Source organism: Bufo gargarizans, chromosome 2 (assembly GCF_014858855.1).
Source record: "Bufo gargarizans isolate SCDJY-AF-19 chromosome 2, ASM1485885v1, whole genome shotgun sequence".
In the NCBI taxonomy this organism is placed as follows: Eukaryota; Metazoa; Chordata; class Amphibia; order Anura; family Bufonidae; genus Bufo; species Bufo gargarizans.
The window spans coordinates 632,518,573-632,536,363 of NC_058081.1; positions in this window are offsets into that span (position 1 = coordinate 632,518,573).

A 17,791-nucleotide genomic window follows, 5' to 3' on the forward strand; every position below is an offset into this window, starting at 1 on the left:
CTACTGTCGCAGCCGCAACCTCTCCCTGCGCTAATCAGAGCAGAGTGACGGGCGGCGCTATGTGACTCCAGCTTAAATAGAGGCTGGGTCACATGGTGCTCTGGCCAATCACAGCCATGCCAATAGTAGGCATGGCTGTGACGGCCTCTTGGGGCAAGTAGTATGACGCTTGTTGATTGGCTGCTTTGCAGCCTTTCAAAAAGCGCCAAGAAAGCGTCACAATAGCGCCAAGAAAGCGACGAACACCGAACCCGAACTTTTACGAAAATGTTCGGGTCCGTGTCACGGACACCCCAAAATCCGAACCCCATTGAAATTAATGGGGACCCAACTTTTTCGGCACTAAAAAGGCTGTAAAACAGCCCAGGAAAGGGCTAGAGGGCTGCAAAAGGCTGCAACATGTAGGTAAACCCCCTGCAAACAAATGTGGATAGGGAAATAAAATAAAATAAAAATAAAATAAATAAAAATTAACCAATATCAATTGGAGAGAGTTCCCATAGCAGAGAATCTGGCTTCACGTCACCCACCACTGTAACAGTCCATTGTCATATATTTAGGCCCCGGCACCCAGGCAGAGGAGAGAGGTCCCATAACAGAGAATCTGGCTTCATGTCAGCAGAGAATCAGTCTTCATGTCATAGCAGAGAATCATGCTTCACATCACCCAACACTGGAACAGTCCATTGTCAGATATTTAGGCCCAGGCACCCAGGCAGAGGAGAGCGGTTCCGTAACAGAGAATCTGGCTTCATGTCAGCAGAGAATCAGTCTGCATGTCATAGCAGAGAATCATGCTTCACGTCACCCACCACTGGAACAGTCCATTGTCATATATTCAGGCCCCGGCATCCAGGCATAGGAGAGAGGTCCCGTAACAGAGAATATGGCTTCAATTCAGCAGAGAATCAGTCTTCATGTCATAGCAGAGAATCATGCTTCACGTCACCCAACACTGGAACAGTCCATTGTCATATATTCAGGCCCCGCATCCAGGCATAGGAGAGAGGTCCCGTAACAGAGAATATGGCTTCAATTCAGCAGAGAATCAGTCTTCATGTCATAGCAGTGAATCATGCTTCACGTCACCCAACACTGGAACAGTCCATTGTCAGATATTTAGGCCCCGGCATCCAGGCAGAGGAGAGAGGTCCCGTAACAGAGAATATGGCTTCATGTCAGCAGAGAATCAGTCTTCATGTCATAGCAGAGAATCATGCTTTACATCACCCAACACTGGAACAGTCCATTGTCAGATATTTAGGCCCCGGCATCCAGGCAGAGGAGAGGTTCATTCAACTTTGGGTTGCCCCGCAATATAATTGTAAAATGAAAATAAAACTAGGATTGAATGAGGAAGTGCCCTGGAGTACAATAACATATGGTTAAGGGGAGGTAGTTAATGTCTAATCTGCACAAGGGATGGACAGGTCCTGTGGGATCCATGCCTGGTTCATTTTTATGAATGTCAGCTTGTCCACATTGGCTGTAGAGAGGCGATTGCGTTTGTCTGTAATGACGCCCCCTGCCGTGCTGAATACACGTTCAGACAAAACGCTGGCCGCCGGGCAGGCCAGCACCTCCAAGGCATAAAAGGCTAGCTCTGGTCACGTGGACAATTTAGAGACCCAGAAGTTAAATGGGGCCGAACCATCAGTACGTGGAGGGGTGTGCACACGTACTGTTCCACCATGTTAGTGAAATGTTGCCTCCTGCTAACACGTTGCGTATCAGGTGGTGGTGCAGTTAGCTGTGGCGTGTTGACAAAACTTTTCCACATCTCTGCCATGCTAACCCTGCCCTCAGAGGAGCTGGCCGTGACACAGCTGCCTTGGCGACCTCTTGCTCCTCCTCTGCCTTGGCCTTGGGCTTCTACTTGTTCCCCTGTGACATTTGGGAATGCTCTCAGTAGCGCGTCTACCAACGTGCGCTTGTACTCGCGCATCTTCCTATCACGCTCTAGTGCAGGAAGTAAGGTGGGCACATTGTCTTTGTACCGTGGATCCAGCAGGGTGGCAACCCAGTAGTCCGCACACGTTAAATTGTGGGCAACTCTGCTGTCGTTGCGCAGGCACTGCAGCATGTAGTCGCTTATGTGTGCCAGGCTGCCCAGAGGTAAGGACAAGCTGTCCTCTGTGGGAGGCGTATCGTCATAGTCCTGCGTTTTCCCCCAGCCACGCACCAGTGATGGGCCAGAGCTGCATTGGGTGCCACCCCGCTGTGACCATGGTTCATCCTCATCCACCTCCTCCTCATCCTCGTCCTCCTCGTCCTCCAGTAGTGGGCCCTGGCTGGCCACATTTGTACCTGGCCTCTGCTGTTGCAAAAAACCTCCCTCTGAGTCACTTCGAAGAGACTGGCCTGAAAGTGCTAAAAATGACCCCTCTTCCTCCTCCTCCTCCTCCTCCTGGGCCACCTCCTCTTCCATCATCGCCCTAAGTGTTTACTCAAGGAGACATAGAAGTGGTATTGTAACGCTGATAACGGCGTCATCGCCACTGGCCATGTTGGTGGAGTACTCGAAACAGCGCAACAGGGCACACAGGTCTCGCATGGAGGCCCAGTCATTGGTGGTGAAGTGGTGCTGTTCCGCAGAGCGACTGACCCGTGCGTGCTGCAGCTGAAACTCCACTATGGCCTGCTGATGCTCGCACAGTCTCTCCAGCATGTGCAAGGTGGAGTTCCACCTGGTGGGTACGTCGCATATAAGGCGGTGAGCGGGAAGGCCGAAGTTACGCTGTAGCGCAGACAGGCGAGCAGCGACAGGATGTGAACGCCGGAAGCGCGAACAGACGGCCCGCACTTTATGCAGCAGCTCTGACATGTCGGGGTAGTTGTGAATGAACTTCTGCACCACCAAATTCAGCACATGCGCCAGGCAAGGGATGTGCGTCAAACCGGCTAGTCCCAAAGCTGCAACGAGATTTCGCCCATTATCGCACACCACCAGGCCGGGCTTCAGGCTCACCGGCAGCAACCACTCGTCGGTCTGTTGTTCTATACCCCGCCACAACTCCTGTGCCGTGTGGGGCCTGTCCCCCAAACATATGAGTTTCAGAATGGCCTGCTGACGTTTACCCCGGGCTGTGCTGAAGTTGGTGGTGAAGGTGTGTGGCTGACTGGATGAGCAGGTGGAAGAAGAGGAGGAGGAAGCCGAGTAGGAGGAGGAGGCAACAGGAGGCAAAAAATGTTGCCCTGCGATCCTTGGCGGCGGAAGGACGTGCGCCAAACAGCTCTCCGCCTGGGGCCCAGCCGCCACTACATTTACCCAGTGTGCAGTTAGGGAGATATAGCGTCCCTGGCCGTGCTTACTGGTCCATGTATCTGTGGTTAGGTGGACCTTGCCACAGATGGCGTTGCGCAGTGCACACTTGATTTTATCAGATACTTGGTTGTGCAGGGATGGCACGGCTCTCTTGGAGAAGTAGTGGTGGCTGGGAACAACATACTGTGGGACAGCAAGCGACATGAGCTGTTTGAAGCTGTCTGTGTCCACCAGCCTGAATGACAGCATTTCATAGGCCAGTAGTTTAGAAATGCTGGCATTCAGGGCCAGGGATCGAGGGTGGCTAGGTGGGAATTTACGCTTTCTCTCAAATGTTTGGGAGATAGAGAGCTGAACGCTGGTTGATATGCTTGGTGACGGAGGTGGTGGTGTTGGTTGTACATCCCCTGTTTGCTGGGCGGCAGGTGCCAACGTTCCTCCAGAGGCGGAGGAAGAGGCCGAGGCAGCAGCAGCAGAAGAGGTAGCAGTGGGAGCCTGAGTGACTTTCTTGTTTTTAAGGTGTTTACTCTACTGCAGTTCATGCTTTGCATGCAGGTGCCTGGTCATGCAGGTTGTGCTAAGGTTCAGAACGTTAATGCCTCGCTTCAGGCTCTGATGGCACAGCGTGCAAACCACTCGGGTCTTGTCGTCAGCACATTGTTTGAAGAAGTGCCATGCCAGGGAACTCCTTGAAGCTGCCTTTGGGGTGCTCGGTCCCAGATGGCGGCGGTCAGTAGCAGGCGGAGTCTCTTGGCGGCGGGTGTTCTGCTTTTGCCCACTGCTCCCTCTTTTGCTACGCTGTTGGCTCGGTCTCACCACTGCCTCTTCCTCCGAACTGTGAAAGTCAGTGCCACGACCTTCATTCCATGTGGGGTCTAGGACTTCATCGTCCCCTGACTTTCTGAGGTGGTATTCCCATGTCCTCATCATCAGGAAACATAAGTGGTTGTGCGTCAGTGCATTCTATGTCTTCCACCGCTGGGGAAGGGCTAGGTGGATGCCCTTGGGAAACCCTGCCAGCGGAGTCTTTAAACAGCATAAGAGACTGCTGCATAACTTGAGGCTCAGACAGTTTCCCTGGTATGCATGTGGGTGATGTGACAGACTGATGGGGTTGGTTTTCAGGCGCCATCTGTGCGCTTTCTGCAGAAGACTGGGTGGAAGATAATGTGAACGTGCTGGATCCACTGTCGGCCACCCAATTGACTAATGCCTGTACCTGCTCAGGCCTTACCATCCTTAGAACGGCATTGGGCCCCACCAAATATCGCTGTAAATTCTGGCGGCTACTGGGACCTGAGGTAGTTGGTACACTAGGACGTGTGGATGTGGCAGAACGGCCACGTCCTCTCCCAGCACCAGAGGGTCCACTAACACCACCACGACCATGTCCGCATCCGCGTCCCTTACTAGATGTTTTCCTCATTGTTACCGTTCACCACAATAAGAAAAATATTATTTGGCCCAATGTATTGAATTCAAATTCAGGCCTTTTTTTACAGACACCTAACACTATCTGGCTATCTATTTAGGTACCGTATTACACTAATACAGGCACAGCAGTAACGACAGATTTAGCTGAATATAAATTTGAGGCCTAGTATTTAGGCGCTGGATGACAGGTATACGTTTACGGACAGAATTAGACTTGGAAATGCACAGTAGCGTGTGAAGTTATTGTGGATGACCCTATCAGCACCTTGAATGTAATATACCCTTTTAGGGATAGATTTAAAGTAGGCCTGATACAGCAGAAACCACTAATTTAAAGAATTGCTAAGTTGGGAATTGTATTTCAACCCAGAACAAAAACTGTGCTTTGACGGACACTAAATAACTTGACCAGCCACAGCAATAACCACAGATTTAGATGAATATAAATTTGAGGCCTATTATTTAGGCGCTGGGTGACAGGTATACGTTTACAGACAGAATTAGACTTGGAATTGCACAGTAGCGTGTGTGTGAAGTTATTGAGAATGACCCTATCAGCACCTTGAATCTAATATACCCTTTTAGGGATAGATTTAAAGTAGCCCTGATACAGCAGAAACCACTCATTTAGGAAATTGCTAAGTTGGGAATTGTATTTCAACCCTGAATAAAAATATATCCTTTGCCTGACAGCAGACAGTATTACAATTGGTTGGCCACAGCTGAAACACCAGATTTATGGTATTTCTATTTTGGCAATTGTATTTCACCCCTCAATAAAATAGCAAGCACAGTGAAGCCCCTGATGTAGGATACAGCCAAAAAATTAACCACACTATTGATGGTTAAATGCACTTGGTGACAGCTTGCCCCTGATGTAGGATATAGCCAAAAAATAACCACACTATTGATGGTTAAATGCACTTGGTGACAGCTTGACCCTGATGTAGGATATAGCCAAAAAATAACCACACTATTGATGGTTAAATGCACTTGGTGACAGCTTGCCCCTGATGTAGGATATAGCCAAAAAATAACCACACTATTGATGGTTAAATGTACTTGGTGACAGCTTGCCCCTGATGTAGGATATAGCCAAAAAATAACCACACTATTGATGGTTAAATGTACTTGGTGGCAGCTTGTGCTGGCGCACCACAAGACACAAAATGGCCGCCGATCACCCCAGAAAAAAGTGACTGAAAAACGCTCTGGGCAGCCTAAAAACAGTGAGAAATTGAATAGCAGCAGTTCAATGATCCACAGCTGTAGATCGATCACTGACTTAAGTGTTTTGGAGGAGTTAATCACTGCCTAATCTCGCCCTAACAGTCGCAACTGCAACCTCTCCCTACACTGTTCAGAGCAGAGTCACGTGACTCCAGCTTAAATAGAGGCTGGGTCACATGCTGCACTGGCCAATCACAGCCATGCCAATAGTAGGCATGGCTGTGATGGCCTCTTGGGGCAAGTAGTATGACGCTTGTTGATTGGCTGCTTTGCAGCCTTTCAAAAAGCGCCAAGAAAGTGACGAACACCGAACCCGGACTTTTACGAAAATGTTCGGGCACCCCAAAATTCGGTACGAACCTGAATTATACAGTTTGGGTTCGCTCATCCCTAGTCATATCGCATTCCTGGGCTTCTTACTTTCACTTTGGAACACATGTAGCAGCCATTTAAAAAAATATTGATTTGTTACCAAGAAGTGCAAGGAAATTTGGATTTGTGGCTAATCTAATTTTTCCTAAGCTTCAGATTGAATTCCACTTCTGATGCTTTATTTCGCCCAACACTAGTTATAATGATCTAAAAACATAAAATGCTATAATGAAGAAATAGAATAAATATTTAGTAAGATTAGATATTATAATAGTATAATGTTATTTATGTATGTTTTAAACATGTTTAGTCTTTTTATATAATTTTTTTTTATTTATTTTGGCTTTATTTTTATTTATTTAATTGCTTATTTATGTTTTTTTACAAAGAAAGATTATATCTCTGCATTCCCAGTCAGCACAATATTATAGAATTTCATGGTAAAACACCATAATGTGAAACAATAGCATGCAGTAGTATAACCACATGACACATGCAGTGTTACGTACGCATGGCTGTCAGATGTTAAAAATTCTTAGCCTATTGTTCTATTGTTTTTCTCTGTTTAGGGTATTATATTTGTCAATTATTAGTTTTCCCCATCCATAGGGATGTACACAATGATGGATTTTTCATGCTGACAAGAATGTAAGCATTGCTACATTTTAATGCACTTCCTGAGTTCTTTGCTCATTGGAGTGTTGGTACCTTTTTAAACAGATCCCAGAGGGTACATGTCAAGATGCCTCAGTAGTTTTTACTTGACGTGCACTGGCAGCACAGTCAGAATTGCAAATTTGAGCAGTATGTCATTGAATAAGTGCTGTCGCAATCTATCTTTAATGTAATATAAGAGCTCAATGCAAGAAAATCATGATGTACAGTATTACAAGAAGCTAACACCTAATTTAATAATCATTGGCACCATCTATTCATCCTGTGAAAATACTGTATCTGCCATAATTTTATTTACTTGGATTATTTGTAAAAGTTAGAAGTCTATGGATATTGGAACTAAATTAAATTAAGAGGGAGCTGCTCATGTACACAGTTTTGTAACCTAAGGCCTTTTTCACACTCATGGCAGGAGTTTCGACAGAACAGCCAGCAGGAGCTCTCTGTATCCGTGGTTTCCAGATGTTACTGGAACACCACTGGCCCCATTGACCATAATGGGGTCTGGCAGAGATCCAGCCATGTTTATCCTTAGAGATGGCCTTGTGGTTTGCCAGGCGGTCGTTTAGCGGCAAACTTTATGAGTTCGCGATTCGCCAAACTCTCGCCATATTATTTTCCATTGCGCTGAACTTTGACCCATGACACATCAATCAAGTGGAACAGGACAGCCAACTGAGATGTTTCAGCACATGGACACACTTCCTACTCTGCTTCCACAAAATACTGATTTAGAGGTTTGATATACCTGCTTCCACAAAATACTGATTGAGGGGTGAGATATACCTGCTTCCACAAAATTTTGATTAAGGGGTTCTATATACCTGCTTCCACAAAATACTGATTAAGGGGATTTATATAGCTGCTTCCACAAAATACTGATTGAGGGGTGCAATATACCTGCTTCCACCAAATATTGATTGAGGTCTGTGATACACGTGCTTCCACAAAATGCTGATTAAGGGGTTTGATATACCTGCTTCCACAAAATACTGATTGAGGGGTGCGATATACCTGCTTCCACCAAATACTGATTAAAAGATTTTTATATACCTGCTTCCACAAAATACTGATTGAGGGATTAGGGGGTGCAATATACCTTCTTCCACAAAATATTGATTAAGGGGTTCTATATAGCTGCCTCCACAAAATACTGATTGAGGGGTGCAAAATACCTATTTCCACAAAATATTAATTAAGTGGTTATATATACCGGTTTCCACAAAATACTGATTGAGGGGTGCGATATACCTGCTTCCACAAAAAACTGATTAAGTGGTTTGATATACCTGCTTACACAAAATACAGATTGAGGGGTGTGCTATACCTGCTTCTACCAAATATTGATTAAGGGGTTTTATATACCTGCTTCCACAAAATACTGATTGAGGGGTGCGATATACCTGCTTCCATAAAATTTGAATAAGGGGTTTGATATACGAATGCAGTAGAGTTAACACTCATGATTTATGAGATGTGTTATCTAAACTAAATGCGTTAGGCAAACACTTCAATTGCTTTTCAATGACTTTTGTCTCACGATAATGTGAGTTAAGAAATTTGAGTTAAGAGCTTGAGTGCTAAAACTGCTAAATCTGTACCAACTTCAAAAAAAATACAGATTGAGGGTTGCAATATACCTGCTTCCACCAAATATTGATTAACGGGTTCCATATACCTGCTTCAACAAAATACTGATTAAGGGGACTGATATACCTGCTTCCACCAAATATTAATTGAGGCATGCGATATTCTGTTTCTGCAAAATTCTGATTAAGGGGTTTGATATACCTGCTTCCACAAAATACAGATTGAGGGGTGCGATATACCTGCTTCCACCAAATATTGATTAAGGGGTTCTATATACCAGCTTCCACAAAATACTGATTGAGTGGTGCACTATACCTCCTTCCACCAAATATTGATTGAGGCCTGCGATACACCTGCTTCCACAAAATACTGATTAAGGGGTTTGATATACCTGCTTCCACAAAATACAGACTGAGGGATGCGATATACCAGCTTCCACCAAATATCGATTAAGGGATTCTATATGCCTGCTTCCACAAAATACTGATTAAGGTGATTGATATACCTGCTTCCACCAAATATTGATTGAGGCCTGCAATACACCTGCTTCCACAAAATACTGCCTAAGGGGATAGATTTACCTGCTTTTATCAAATATTCATTATGGCCTGCGATATAACTGCTTCTGGAAAATACTGATTAAGGGGTTTGATATACCTGCTTTCACAAAATACAGATTAAGGGGTGCAATATTCCTCCTTCCACCAAATATTTATTAAGGGGTTATATATACCTGCTTCCCAAAAATACTGATTGAGGGGTGCGATATACCTGCTTCCACAAAATACTGATTATGGGGTGTGATATACCTGCTTCCACCAAATATTGATTGAGGCCTACAATACACCTGCTTCCACAAAATACTGATTGATTAAGGGGTTTTGTGAGGAATATGGATTATTATTTACTGACAGCCATGATTTTCATGTGATTCACATTTGTCAGTGTACATGCAAAATAAGCTCTCACTTCAACCCTCTGCTTCTCAGATAGTGGAGGTAGTGAACTCCACAGGGGTTATGGCTTTAAGGAGGCCACTTGCTTACGAATTCACACCTTAACCAGTCAGCAAGGAACCTGTGTTCGTAACCTCAGAACACTGTATATATTCCTTGTGTATATTGTGTTATCTTATTGTGTGCCCTTATATCATTTAATCTTGTGCTGTCTTGTATCTCGATCACGAATCCCCAGGTCCGTGTTTCAGCCTAGTTATAAGCAGGGGTCAAGTCCTGGGAAAAAAAGTGTGGGAACTCACCCAAGATCCACTGCAACCCCCCCCCCCCCCCCCCTCAAAAAAAAAAAAAAAAGCACAGAAAATCTAGCACGCTGTAATTTGTGTAGCTGCGGACTGAGCCAAATGTACACATTGTGATCAAAACACAATATCATAGTGCCATCCTCTCCCCCTGTCCCCTAATGTGCCAGTATCAAGTTCCTCTCTCCTACCCCCTTCATGTGCCAGTATCATGGCGCCAATAGCCCGCCTCCCCCGTGGCAGTAAAGTAACAGTCCGGTATTTAAAAAAAAAAAAAAAACACTTTTAGAAAAGTTTGTCATGGGATTCGAACTCATGACCACTACACATCAGAGGCAAGGCATATGCCCTCACAGCTATGAAAGCTGTCTAGCTAATAACTTAAAAAAAAATATATAAGACTTCTACTGTAGGTAACTTTGCCCACTGTGTATGGATGTAGCAGAGCTGGGTGTGTTGGGGCAGCTGTCATGTGTATGGTTGTACACTAGGTATCAGTACACTAGGTATCAGTAGGAGTCTTAAAAAAAAAAAAACACTTTTAGAAAAGTTTGTCCTGGGATTCGAACTCATGACCTCTACACATCAGAGGCAAGGCATTTACCCCCACAGCCATGAAAGCTGTCTAGGTAGTTACTTAAAAAAAAAAAAAATAAGACTTCTACTTATACCTAGTGTACTGATACCTAGTGTACAACCATACACATGACAGCTGCCCCAACACACCCAGCTCTGCTACATCCATACACAATGGACAGCTGTCATGTGTATGGTTGTACACTAGGTATCAGTACACTAGGTATAAGTAGAAGTCTTATATTTATTTTTTTTTTTTTTTTTTTTTAAGCAACTACCTAGACAGCATTCATGGCTGTGAGGGTAAATGCCTTGCCTCTGATGTGTAGAGGTCGTGAGTTCGAATCCCAGGGACAAACTTTTCTTAATGATGAACTTCTAATCTAAATGATCTCCTATGTGTCAGCTGCGAAGTGACTGAACATACTCGCAGCGTATTAGGCCGACAGAAGAAGTGAAGGAGATGATGTCAGTAGGGGGCGGGGCGCCATGAGAGGAGTCACAGTCAGCAGCAGCACCGCACAGACAGCTGTGAAGCCGCTTAGCCTGCCCTGCACAGTGCGCTTCACCCCCTGATTTCAGCCGCGTTCTCCTGGCTTGAGGCTTGTAAAGGGAACGGCGTTCCTGCCATGAAAAAAGTGCAGGAACGCCGTTCCCACGCGTTCCCCCTCCACTCGACCCCTGGTTATAAGGTACTGTGGGTTGGTTTCTCACCCTATATAATCCTGTTAGCAGACTGGGTTTATATCGAACAAGAAGCTGGTGGCAGATTTCCCGGGCTAAGGAAGCGCTGTTTCAATGGGGCAGTGACCAGGCTCCCTCAGCTTGTTGCCTCTCTGTGCCTATGTGGAAAGGAGTTGGTGTAAACTGTACCAAGCTGACCTTACATGCTCTTCCGGGAGGGCGTAACGTCACGTCTTGGTAAAATTGTTATTCACTGACCGTCTAATATACCTCTAGCCACATAATCACTCGTTCTTTTTTGTCAGGTAAATGTCAAATTTTTGGGGCCTATACTCAACCGGCCTACAGTAAAAGTGTTATACGGTGACCGCCTAATATCCCTCCAGCCACATAATCACTTGTTCTTTTCTTTAACCGCCTCCGGACCGCCTAACGCAGGATCGTGGTCCGGAGGCGGCTGTCTCAGGCAGAGTGACGCATCGGTGTGTCATCTCGCGAGACGCGAGACCTCCTGTGAACACGCGCACACAGGCGCGCACGTTCACAGGAACTGCAGGTAAGTGAGTGGATCTACAGCCTGCCAGCGGCGATCATTCGCTGGCAGGCTGTAGATGCGATTTTTTTAACCCCTAACAGGTATATTAGACGCTGTTTTGACAACAGCGTCTAATATACCTGCTACCTGGTCCTCTGGTGGTCCCTTTTGCTCTGATCGATCCACCAGAGGACACAGGCAGCTCTGTAATAAGTAGCACCAAGCACCACACCACCACTCTACACTACACCCCCCCTGTCACTTATTAACCCCTGATCACCCCATATAGACTCCCTGATCACCCCCCTGTCATTGATCACCTCCCTGTCATTGATCACCCCCCTGTAAGGCTCCATTCAGACGTCCATATGTGTTTTACGGATCCACGGATCCATGGATCGGATCCGCAAAACACATACGGACGTCTGAATGGAGCCTTACAGGGGGGTGATCAATGACAGGGGGGTGATCACCCCATATACACTCCCTGATCACCCCCCTGTAAGGCTCTATTCAGACGTCCGTATGTGTTTTGCGGATCCGATCCATGGATCTGTGGATCCCCAAAACACATACGGACGTCTAAATGGAGCCTTACAGGGGGGTGATCATCCCATATAGACTCCCTGATCACCCCCCTGTAAGGCTTCATTCAGACGTACGTATGTGTTTTGCGGATCCGCGGATCCACGGATCGGATCCGCAAAACACATACGAACGTCTGAATGGAGCCTTACAGGGGGGTGATCAATGACAGGGGGGTGATCACCCCATATAGACTCCCTGATCACCCCCCTGTCATTGATCACCCCCCTGTAAGGCTCCATTCAGACATCCGTATGTGTTTTACGGATCCACGGATCCATAGATCGGATCCGCAAAACACATACGGACGTCTGAATGGAGCCTTACAGGGGGGGTGATCAATGACGGGGGGTGATCACCCCATATAGACTCCCTGATCACCCGCCTGTCATTGATCAACCCCCTGTGAGGCTCCATTCAGACGTCCATATGTGTTTTGCGGATCCGATCCATGGATCCGTGGATCTGCAAAACACATACGGACCTCTGAATGGAGCCTTACAGGGGGGTAATCAATGACAGGGGGGTGAGCAGGGAGTCTATATGGGATGATCACCCCCCTGTAAGGCTCCATTCAGACGTCCGTATGTGTTTTATGGATCCACAGATCCATGGATCGGTTCCGCAAAACATATACGGACGTCTGAATGGAGCCGTACAGGGGGGTGATCAATGACAGGGGGGTTATCACCCCATATAGACTCCCTGATCACCCCCCTGTAAGGCTCTATTCAGACGTCCATATGTGTTTTACGGATCCACGGATCCATAGATCGGATCCGCAAAACACATACGGACGTCTGAATGGAGCCTTACAGGGGGGTGATCAATGACAGGGGGGTGATCACCCCATATACACTCCCTGATCACCCCCCTGTCATTGATCAACCCCCTGAGAGGCTCCATTCAGATGTCTGTATGTGTTTGTCACTACCAGAGCTTTGAGACGTTCTCACAGCTCTGTGTCTCCACCCCTGTGATGATGTCACTTAGAGTTTGGAGGTGTTCTCACTGTTCTGTTTCTCCGCCCCTGTGATGAGGTCTTTACTCCCAGCTGTCTCTCCTGCGTTTGATTTCCCTGCCTTTAAATCACCCCTCCTCCTATTGCAGGGCGTGGATTATATTTCTCTTTTCAGTTGTAGCTCTGCCTTGAGTATCTTCACTTCTTCAGCTACTAGTTCTCTGGACCTGTGTTCTGCTGCTGCAAGCACTCCGGATATTGCCAGCGGCCCTTGGATCCGTCTTCTCTGCGGCTACAGCTCCATCAGCTAAGTGTGCAGACTTTGTTGTGTACCTGGTGATTTCCTGACTGGATCTGAGGTGGCCACGGTTCCCTCCATATTCTGAGCAGGGCATCGGTGGCCGTGCCCCTTCCACTATTGTAGGGGTTACAGGGCTCATCAGTCTAAGGTATGCGGGCATGCCTTGTTCCACCATTTGGATCCGGGCATGTGCTTTAGCAGCATAGGGAGAGTGTTGAGGGTCTGACAGGGGTCACCCTTTCTCTTCCCTAGTTTGGGTCCGGTCAGTAGCTCTTCTTACTGTGTATGCTCTGGTTACCCTTAAACAGCCGTGACAGTGTTTTGCGGATCCGATCCATGGATCCGTGGATCTGCAAAACAGATACGGACCTCTGAATGGAGCCTTACAGGGGGTGATCATCCCATATAGACTCCCTGATCACCCCCCTGTAAGGCTTCATTCAGACGTACGTATGTGTTTTGCAGATCCGCGGATCCACGGATCGGATCCGCAAAACACATACGGACGTCTGAATGGAGCCTTACAGGGGGGTGATCAATGACAGGGGGGTGATCACCCCATATAGACTCCCTGATCACCCCCCTGTAAGGCTCCATTCAGACGTCCGTATGTGTTTTATGGATTCACGGATCCATAGATCGGATCCGCAAAACACATACGGACGTCTGAATGGAGCCTTACAGGGGGGGTGATCAATGACGGGGGGTGATCACCCCATATACACTCCCTGATCACCCCCCTGTCATTGATCAACCCCCTGTGAGGCTCCATTCAGACGTCCATAAGTGTTTTGCGGATCCGATCCATGGATCCGTGGATCTGCAAAACACATACGGACCTCTGAATGGAGCCTTACAGGGGGGTAATCAATGACAGGGGTGTGAGCAGGGAGTCTATATGGGATGATCACCCCCCTGTAAGGCTCCATTCAGACGTCCGTATGTGTTTTATGGATCCACAGATCCATGGATCGGATCCGCAAAACATATACGGACGTCTGAATGGAGCCTTACAGGGGGATGATCAATGACAGGGGGTTATCACCCCATATAGACTCCCTGATCACCCCCCTGTCATTGATCACCCCCCTGTAAGGCTCTATTCAGACATCCATATGTGTTTTACGGATCCACGGATCCATAGATCGGATCCGCAAAACACATACGGACGTCTGAATGGAGCCTTACAGGGGGGTGATCAATGACAGGGGGGTGATCACCCCATATACACTCCCTGATCACCCCCCTGTCATTGATCAACCCCCTGTGAGGCTCCATTCAGATGTCTGTATGTGTTTGTCACTACCAGAGCTTTGAGACGTTCTCACAGCTCTGTGTCTCCACCCCTGTGATGATGTCACTTAGAGTTTGGAGGTGTTCTCACTGTTCTGTTTCTCCGCCCCTGTGATGAGGTCTTTACTCCCAGCTGTCTCTCCTGCGTTTGATTTCCCTGCCTTTAAATCACCCCTCCTCCTATTGCAGGGCGTGGATTATATTTCTCTTTTCAGTTGTAGCTCTGCCTTGAGTATCTTCACTTCTTCAGCTACTAGTTCTCTGGACCTGTGTTCTGCTGCTGCAAGCACTCCGGATATTGCCAGCGGCCCTTGGATCCGTCTTCTCTGCGGCTCAGCTCCATCAGCTAAGTGTGCAGACTTTGTTGTGTACCTGGTGATTTCCTGACTGGATCTGAGGTGGCCACGGTTCCCTCCATATTCTGAGCAGGGCATCGGTGGCCGTGCCCCTTCCACTATTGTAGGGGTTACAGGGCTCATCAGTCTAAGGTACGCGGGCATGCCTCGTTCCACCATTTGGATCCGGGCATGTGCTTTAGCAGCATAGGGAGAGTGTTGAGGGTCTGATAGGGGTCACCCTTTCTCTTCCCTAGTTTGGGTCCGGTCATTAGCTCTTCTTACTGTGTATGCTCTGGTTACCCTTAAACAGCCATGACAGGGTTTTGCGGATCCGATCCATGGATCCGTGGATCTGCAAAACACATACGGACCTCTGAATGGAGCCTTACAGGGGGGTGATCAATGACAGGGGGATGATCATGGAGTCTATATGGGGTGATCACCCCCCTGTCATTGATCAACCCCCTGAAAGACTCCATTCAGACATACGTATGTGTTTTGCGGATCCGATCCATGGATCCGTGGATCTGCAAAACACATACGGACCTCTGAATGGAGCCTTACAGGGGGGTGATCAATGACAGGGGGGTGATCAGGGAGTCTATATGGGGTGATCACCCCCCTGTAAGGCTCCATTCAGACGTCCGTATGTGTTTTGCGGATCCGTGGATCCGCAAAACACGGACACAGCGGATCCGCAATACACATACGGACATCTGAATGGAGACTTACAGGGGGGTGATCAGTGACAGGGTGGTGATCACCCCATATAGACTCCCTTATCACCCCTCTGTCATTGATCACCCCCCTGTAAGGCTCCATTTAGACATTTTTTTGGCACAAGTTAGCGGAAATTATTATTATTTTTTTTGTTTTTGTTTTTCTTACAAAGTCTCATATTCCACTAACTTGTGTCAAAAAATAAAATCTCACATGAACTCACCATACCCCTCACGGAATCCAAATGTGTACATTTTTTTAGACATTTATATTCCAGACTTCTTCTCACACTTTAGGGCCCCTAAAATGCCAGGGCAGTATAAATACCCCACGTGACCCCATTTTGGAAAGAAGACACCCCAAGGTATTTGCTGAGGGGCATATTGAGTCCATGAAAGATTTTACTTTGTGTTCCAAGTTAGCGGAAAGGGAGACTTTGTTAGAAAAAAAAATTTCCGCTAACTTGTGCCCCCCAAAAAAATCTTCTATGAACTCACCATGCCCCTCATTGAATACCTTGGGGTGTCTTCTTTCCAAAATGGGGTCACATGTGGGGTATTTATACTGCCCTGGCATTTTAGGGGCCCTAAAGTGTGAGAAGAAGTCTGGAATCCAAATGTCTAAAAATGCCCTCCTAAAAGAAATTTGGGCCCCTTTGCGCATGTAAGCTGCAAAAAAGTGTCACACATGTAGTATCGCCGTACTCAGGAGAAGTAGGGCAATGTGTTTTGGGGTGTCATTTTACATATACCCATGCTGAGTGAGAAAAATATCTTGGTCAAATGCCAACTTTTTGGGTATATGTAAAAAGACACCCCAAAACACATTGCCCAACTTCTCTTGAGTACGGCGATACCACATGTGTGACACTTTTTTGCAGCCTAGGTCTTTAATGGAATTGAATGTGACACCAGATATGAATGGCACTGAAGTGACACTATGCGCTTGCAGCTGGATGCCATCCACAGATCCCCCATAACAGTGCCATCCACAGATCCTCTACCCCATAACAGTGCCATCCACAGATCCTCTACCCCATAACAGTGCCATCCCCAGATCCCCCATTAACAGTGCCATCCCCATCTGGGGGGTTTCTTTGCTGGGCTGGACTTTTATAGCCATCTTTAAATGGAATTGAATGTGACACCAGATATGAATGGCACTGAAGTGACACTATACGCTTGCAGCTGGATGCCATCCACAGTTCCCCCATAACAGTGCCATCCACAGATCCTCTACCCCATAACAGTGCCATCCCCAGATCCCCCATTAACAGTGCTATCCCCATCTGGGGGGTTTCTTTGCTGGGCTGGACTTTTATAGCCCCCCCAAATTTTACGTGCATCCCTGTTCTCTAAAGGGGCGGTTTTAGGGGGCGGCCCTAGGGGTAAGTAGGGGCGTGGCCAGGGGAGGAGGGTGAGTTCCACCACCTTTTCTCTGAGAAAAAAAGCCCTGCCCATATGGTGTCCAGTTCACAATGATGAAGCAGACATCATTGGTTACACTCAGCACTGATGTCATTGGTGATTCTGGGGGTCATGCGCAGTAACTGCCTATAATACACTGAGTGCATCGTGCACGCTGATTGAGTCATCAGTATCGGCAAGACCATTCTTGTTTATATGTTGTTCATATGTTGGCTTATTTTCAGTTGACTGGGCTACTTAGGTCCCAGCTGCGGGGATTGATGCATTCTGTGCTTTATATTTTATGTATCGCTTTGTTGTTATTTAATTGGGCGCGATCTGCATACAAGGATTTTATGATACAAATAAAAGTTAAGTTTTAGAATTAATTTTCCCACCATTTGTTCCGATATAATTGGGGCTGAATCAATGCCATAGATTCAAACAGTCTCCAGTAAGTAGATAAAGCCCCATTCACCACCCACGGTACACAGTGGGGCAGGTTTACTAATCCTAAAGATGGCATACCCTTGGACAGGCAGTCTAGACCTGCACCAGATTTATCACA